The sequence below is a fragment of the Acipenser ruthenus genome, chromosome 33 (assembly GCF_902713425.1).
Source record: "Acipenser ruthenus chromosome 33, fAciRut3.2 maternal haplotype, whole genome shotgun sequence".
NCBI lineage: Eukaryota > Metazoa > Chordata > Actinopteri > Acipenseriformes > Acipenseridae > Acipenser > Acipenser ruthenus.
Genome location: NC_081221.1, coordinates 13066938 through 13074460, shown reverse-complemented (window position 1 = coordinate 13074460; position 7523 = coordinate 13066938).

Sequence of the window (7523 nt, the reverse complement as noted above, 5' to 3'; positions counted from 1 at the left end):
CCCTGTCCCACTCACATCACATCACATCAATCTGCTAGACTCTGATACAAATACGATTTGAGACAGCACTGTGAGCGGATCTGCATTGCTGACAAGGCTAGACAGCTGCAGTGTAAAGAAAAAAAGAGACGGGTCACACGCCCAGGACACACTCGCTCAGTAAACACAGGGGTTATAATGATTAGAACAAAACAGAAACACACTGCGTTATATAAGTAGAGGGAGTCCAAATCTGCAGATGACGGAATTCCTCGGAAATCGCGGAATTTGCAGGCTCCTGTGGAATTCGCAGTCTTCCACAGATTCATATTCTGCAGCTACATCATCGTCATAATTATCATAAACAGACTGCTGAAGGGACCTGAAATACAGAACTGAGTTGTTCGGTTCTGGTTTTGTTGGAAATGTGGCCCAATAAGGAATCTCATGTGATGTGATGTTTTTGTTTAACAGTTTTTAAGATTTTACAGACAACATGCTTGTAATATTCAATTGGAAGTAGTTAACCCATAGCATTGTTTGATATGATTAGGTAGAGTTGCTTGACATTTTTATTGATTTCTTAGCAGACGCCCTCATCCAGGGCGACTTACAATTGTTACAAGATATCACATTATTTTTTCATACAATTACCCATTTATACAGTTGGGTTTTTACTGGAGCAATCTTGGTAAAGTACCTTGTTCAAGGGTACAGCAGCAGTGTCCCCACCTAGGATTGAACCCACGACCCTCCGGTCAAGAGTCCAGAGCCCTAACCATTACTCCACACTGCTGATTATTTTATAATCCGTTATTAATACAACACTAGACACATAAGATGCTCCACAGAACACTCCGCAGATATCTACTTAAAATCTCTGCAGTTTCTTACATATTTTCCCGCAGATCCGTGATTTCCGAGGAATTCCGTTATCCACAGATTGGAGTCCCTCTAGTCCAGATCCACCTGCCAGTAGAGCTCCAGTGGTGGTTTTCAGCAGCAGTACTGTATATCGACACAACGCTCCACCTTTATAATGCTGGAGTCATGAGCCACAGGCAAGGCAATGTGTGTTGTCCTGATAACGAGAACACAAGTGCCAAGGTAGTAGCATTATGGTGGAAAAGACAGCCACGCCCACACCACTTTCTAACCTGTACCACTGTATAATGAGCCTCTTTATAAAGCTGATGTTATTATTAAAAGAGAATGGAGAGGTCATATAGAGAAAACACAGCTCTCTATTTAAACATATTAACTGAAATACATCATTATTATTTGTTTATTTAGCAGACCCCTTTATCCAACGCGACTTACAGAGACTAGGGTGTGTGAACTATGCATCAGCTGCAGAGTCACTTACAACTCAACCGAAAGACAGAGCACAAGGAGATTAAGTGATTTGGTCAGGGTCACACAATGAGTCAGTGGCTGAGGTGGGATTTGAACCGGGGACCTCCTGGTTACAAGCCTGTTTCTTTAACCACTGGACCACACAGCCCAAATACATACAATGCTACTTCTTCATGTGTCCAAGTCACACTGATACACTATGATTAAAAACTTGAACAACAGACCTAAAAGGTTCAGAAATAAGCACAGGACAAAGCATACTTGGGAATTAATATGGAATCGAACTGGATGCTCAGTTATAAAGCTCTCATTTTATCATTTGAGGAACGCTGCCAGACCCCCTTTCTATCTGATAAAGGTGCCGAGATGTTGGTCCTTGCTTTTGTTATTTCTCGGCTAGATTATTGCAATGCTTTGTTTGCTGGCCTTCCTGATTATAAACTGCGTCGACTCCAAGTGGTTCACAATGCTGCAGCCGGAGTGCTGACTCACACACGCCGTTCACAACACGGCACTGCACTGGCTCCTAGTTCAATTCAGGATTGGTATTAAAATCCTGTTCACTACTTATAAAGTTTTGGGTCTTTATATTTACAGAAACTGCTGGTGCCTTACCTTCCCAGTCACACCCTGAGATCAGCGAAGGCTGAACGTTTGGTCCTTCGTAGAAGTCTCAAATCAGGAGGGTTCAGGCGAGATTTTAGCTGCTCTGCTCCCTGCCTTTGGAACTCCATCCCATAATAGCAGCTATATTGGCACAGCACAGCATATTTGTTTGAGTTAGCTTATTTTTGAGCAGGATTTTGTTTTTTTGTAGCTATGTCTATCCCATTCCCTACGCTCAAGCATGTTCCAACCATTCACTCGTTCTCTTGCTTGCAAAATAAAAACCTTTAGTAAGCTTCCTGTTCCCAACTCCCTGTGCTGTCAGGCGTTTCTAATTAAAAACCAAAGCAAGAAACGTGTTAATTGAGCTCCCAGCGTAACATACAGTGCCACCCGGTGGTGGAAATGAAAACAGCAACAGTCATCTTCCAGGTGTACCAGAGAAGCAGGGCAGCAGTGTGGAGTAGTGGTTAGGGCTCTGGACTCTTGACCGGAGGGTTGTGGGTTCAATCCCCAGTGGAGGACACTGCTGTTGTACCCTTGAGCAAGGTACTTTACCTAGATTGCTCCAGTAAAAACCCAACTGTATAAATGGGTAATTGTATGTAAAAATAATGTGATATCTGTATAATGTGAAATAATGTATAATGTGATATCTTGTAACAATTGTAAGTCGCCCTGGATAAGGGCGTTTGCTAAAAAAAATAAAAAAAATAAAGAAGGCTCAAAGTGCGGCACATGTGTGTGCGACTGGCTCCACTGTATCCCTGTCACATGTACAGTAAGTGGGGACAGGTCGGTTCAGGTAGGATCCTATTAGTCTTGAGCACTACATTCACTAGCATCCAATAAAGACACTAATGAATTAGTAAATAAATAACGAGAGAATTATTATTTATTTCTTAGCCCTTATCCAGGGCGACTTACCATTGTTAGAAGATATCACATTATTTCATCTTATACAGATCACATTATTTTTACATACAGTTAACCATTTATACAGTTGGGTTTTTACTGGAGCAATCTAGGTAAAGTACCTTGCTCAAGGGTACAGCAGCAGTGTCCCCCACCTGGGATCGAACCCACTACCCTCCAGTCAAGAGTCCAAAGCCCTAACCACTACTCCACACTGCTGCCCTATGAATGTGAAGACCTGCTCTGTGTCCCAGGCTGCGCTTCTGGCTGAGTCGAGGAGGGTTTGGCATTCAGAAGGCAGTCTCTGTGTGATCCCTGGTGATGGAAAGTAAACAGCAGCGGGGCAGCGAGGGGAATCGATCCTGGAGTTTAATCAGCGCTGCAGAACACATGAGAGGCCCGTCTGTCCAGGAGCTGCAATTGAATTGTGTATTCCAGGGAAAACCACAGGGTCTGGAGAGAGGGCGAGACTGCGATCAGGATAGCTTCACTAATCACACTCTGTTGTTTATTTAACTCTTGTCCTGCGTTGTCGCTTTGCCCTTGTCTAAAACACTTCATTTAATCTCTACTAATTTAGCAATTAGGTCATAATTTAGCGTGACTTTATTATTAATTATTTCTTAGCAGACACCCTTATCCAGGGTGACTTGCAATTGTTACAAGATATCACATTATTTTTACATACAATTACCCATTTATATATTTGTTTTTTACTGGAGCAATCTAGGTAAAGTACCTTGCTCAAGGATACAGCAGCAGTGTCCTCCACCTGGGATTGAACCCACAATCCTCCAGTCAAGAGTCCAAAGCCCTAACCACAAGCCCAAATCACACTGTCCTTTGGCTCCAGGCTCTGGGTTCACTCCTCGCTAACCAGCTGTTGCTTTTCCAATGCCTTGTGACTTTTCTGCGTGTCTGCCCTTCTTCCGAGACGTTTTGAGCACAGGCAATCGTTGGTTGAAGATCGCATGTCTTTCTTTGCTTGTTTTTTTTATATGAAGATTTAACAATAAATTGCTGGAGAGGGTAAAAGTTGCTGCTGCTTCCTGGTATCTAGTTGCTTCCTGTGCTGTAGGTCAAACTCACATTCATGGTCCAGCTGCAGTCTGGACTACAGCACAGGAACCAGGAAGCATTGCGTTCGATACATCTGTAAAGGCTGAATTAAAGCTGATAAGATTTTTTTTATCACAATGAAAAGAGAAGCATTGATAAGTGAGCTTACATTAATAAGAAACTGGAATACGGCTTTCCATTCCTTGGTTAATCACATCTCAGCCTCTGTTGTGTATAGGGGGACAGCATTGAGACAAATACCTCTTTGCACCATCATGAATCAGAATTAACTCAATGTATTGTTCTTGGTTCAGTTCATATTGATTTGGGTACAGCTCTATTTGTGCTCTGCGTCTTTACCAAGGGAGGTGAACAATTGCTCCATGTTCATGTCTCACTGGGACCTAGCGATCTCAAACTTGTTTTCACTGTTTCTCTTAGACGTTCACGGTATGATTTATGATGTCAACTTTTCATTATACACCAATGTGGAGTTGACTGCCACCCTGTGGATAATAGAAGGTCCCGTTCTACAGCCATTGTGAATCTTGAATTTTATGAACCCTCAATTGCAAACTGAGGAAATGAAAAATAACAAGTCAAAATATTACTGTAAGGAAAAAAGATGATAGGAGTTGTAATTGTGAGATACGGTGTGCTGGTATCTCCTACCGTTTTAAATTGGTTCGTGTTTTTAAAAGACAAAAACAAACACACGTCTGATAAATCTTGTGTTTCTTTCAAAACTGCACATTAATAAGTACCCTTTAACATGTTGTCACTCAAATCAGGACAAAGGAAGCCTCAGAAATCCATGTTAGTTACACACAGACCTTGACATCAGATCAACATCGTATCAATTAAACCACAGTCAACCTCCCTTTAAATTATGAGAGCTAGGCACCCATCACAGGGCATTTGAGGCAGCAGGGGACACAGAAAGGCTTTTTAATGCAAGTGGGACCCACTTAGTGCTGTGTGTCTCACTTAGTGAAGTCACTGGTTGATAATGATCTGTGTCTTAGTTTAGTTTAGGCTTAGTTTAGCTCAGTGCAGCATCTAGTGGCCAATCCAAAAACTGTATTTTGCAAACATTTTTTTTTTTTTTTTTTTTTAACTAACTAAGTGCAAAAGGCAACTTTTCAAGAGAGCAGAATACAAAATTATATAAAACAAACAAGAAAAATAAGATAAGAAAATGATCTTTGAAGCTGCAATACTGTGAGGCTGTGTGCTCTTGTGCAAACTCTCTTAATCCTTTAAAGTACAAGGGACACGAGAGTCCCACTCATAAAAACAATGCTGACTTTATTTCTGCAGTGAGGGGCACGAAACAGGGTTTAAAATGTACTGACACGATATGAAAAGCAAAATAATGTATATTATATAACAGCAGGCATAAACTAAGTTATTGTAAGTACAGTTAAACATACTAAACAGGTGTGCACAGTACCTTAGCATAGATCTTGTGACTACAACGTAGCAAAACAATATTTGATGGAAGTATACACAGTATTGGGCCGATAAACAGCTGTCATAAGACTGACTACCATCCGCCTCCACGAAATACAATGCTGCAATTCAAATTGGCTGCAACATTTTAAAGTGACAAGCAGCAGTGTCCACCACCTGGGATTGAACCCACGACCCTCCGGTCAAGAGTCCAGAGCCCTGACCACTACTCCACTTTATGATGCATTTAACATAACACACCTGTATTTTGATACCACTGCATAATAATAATAATAATAATAATAATAATAATAATAATAATAATAATAATAATAATAATAATAATAATAATAATAATAATAATAATAATAATAATAATAATAGAAATAGCCATATTTGAAATAAATCAGCAGTGTGGAGTAGTGGTTAGGGCTCTGGACTCTTGACCGGAGGGTCGTGGGTTCAATCCCAGGTGGGGGACACTGCTGCTGTACCCTTGAGCAAGGTACTTTACCTAGATTGCTCCAGTAAAAACCCAACTGTATAAATGGGTAATTGTATGTAAAAATAATGTGATATCTTGTAACAATTGTAAGTCGCCCTGGATAAGGGTGTCTGCAAAGAATTAAATAATAATATTAATAAGTAATAATAAAATCGATCGAGAAACTAACGATGACAGGGATTCATAATAATTTCCACATTCTTCTTCTTCTTATTAATGTAGTAATAGTAGTATACTAACTTTGTGTTTGTGTAGTCCTGGCTGAATTGCCCAAGATGTGATGCTAGGCCTGTGAGCACATGAAGGGAGGACGGAGACTCACCAGTACACCACCACAGTGTGCTTGAGGAAGCGAGTCAGTCTCCTGGTTTCAAACAGCAGCGGCACGTTCCAGAATCACACAGCAGTGTCCTTCAGGGGAGCGGAGGTCAGTCAGGGCTGTGCTTCTCCACAGTGAGCACAATAAGCTGTTATTTATTGGAAGATTTAAGACATAACTTGGTTAGCTACAATTACATGAAGGATAATAATTGAGCTGTGCTCCCTAGCCTTTGGGATACAAGATGGCTGATGGCCAGTTAAGTTCCCTTCTTGTCAGGTAGGGGACGCTGTCCTCACCCAGCAGGAAGTGCGGCAGGATCTGCTTGATCATGGCTCTCTGGATCTCTGGGTCGGTGATGGCGCTGAGCAGCCGGTTCTTCTCTGGGTTTATGAAGATGAGGGAAGTCTACGTTTGACAGAGTAAGCATTAAACATTCCAGGAGAAGGCTTACTCTCAGTCCATTCCATTAATTATTGAATTGGTCGTCAGCAGCAGGTTCAATTAAATAATGAAGGAATTGACTCGAACCCAAGTCCTGCAATGGAATGGTCTGCAACAGCCAGGGTTCCCTACCCCCCTGGGATTACAGCAATCCTAGTGGTGGTCTTTATACTGGCCTTATTACAGAAATCCCACCTTGCTCATGCTCGCTCAGAGACACTAATGACTTTATTAAGCATCTCTGAGTGCAGAAGCAGTTGTGAAAGTACCTTGCCTGGCGATGAGGTCTGCGTCGATGGCAGGGCAGCCCAGCTCTCTCAGCATGGCAGAGTCAGTGCTCTCTCAGCATGGCAGAGTCAGTGCTCTCTCAGCATGGCAGAGTCGGTGCTCTCTCAGCATGGCAGAGTCGGTGCTCTTCCCAGAGGTTATCCCTCCTGCCAGCCCCACCAGAGACATCTTTACTGTGGACACGAACACACCAGAGACATCTTTACTGTGGACACGAACACACCAGAGACATCTTTACTGTGGACACGAACACACCAGAGACATCTTTACTGTGGACACGAACACACCAGAGACATCTTTACTGTGGACACGAACACACCAGAGACATCTTTACTGTGGACACAAACACACCAGAGACATCTTTACTGTGGACACGAACACACCAGAGACATCTTTACTGTGGACACGAACACACCAGAGACATCTTTACTGTGGACACAAACACACCAGAGACATCTTTACTGTGGACACAACACACACCAGAGACATCTTTACTGTGGACACAAACACACCAGAGACATCTTTACTGTGGACACAAACACACCAGAGACATCTTTACTGTGGACACAAACACACCAGAGACATCTTTACTGTGGACAC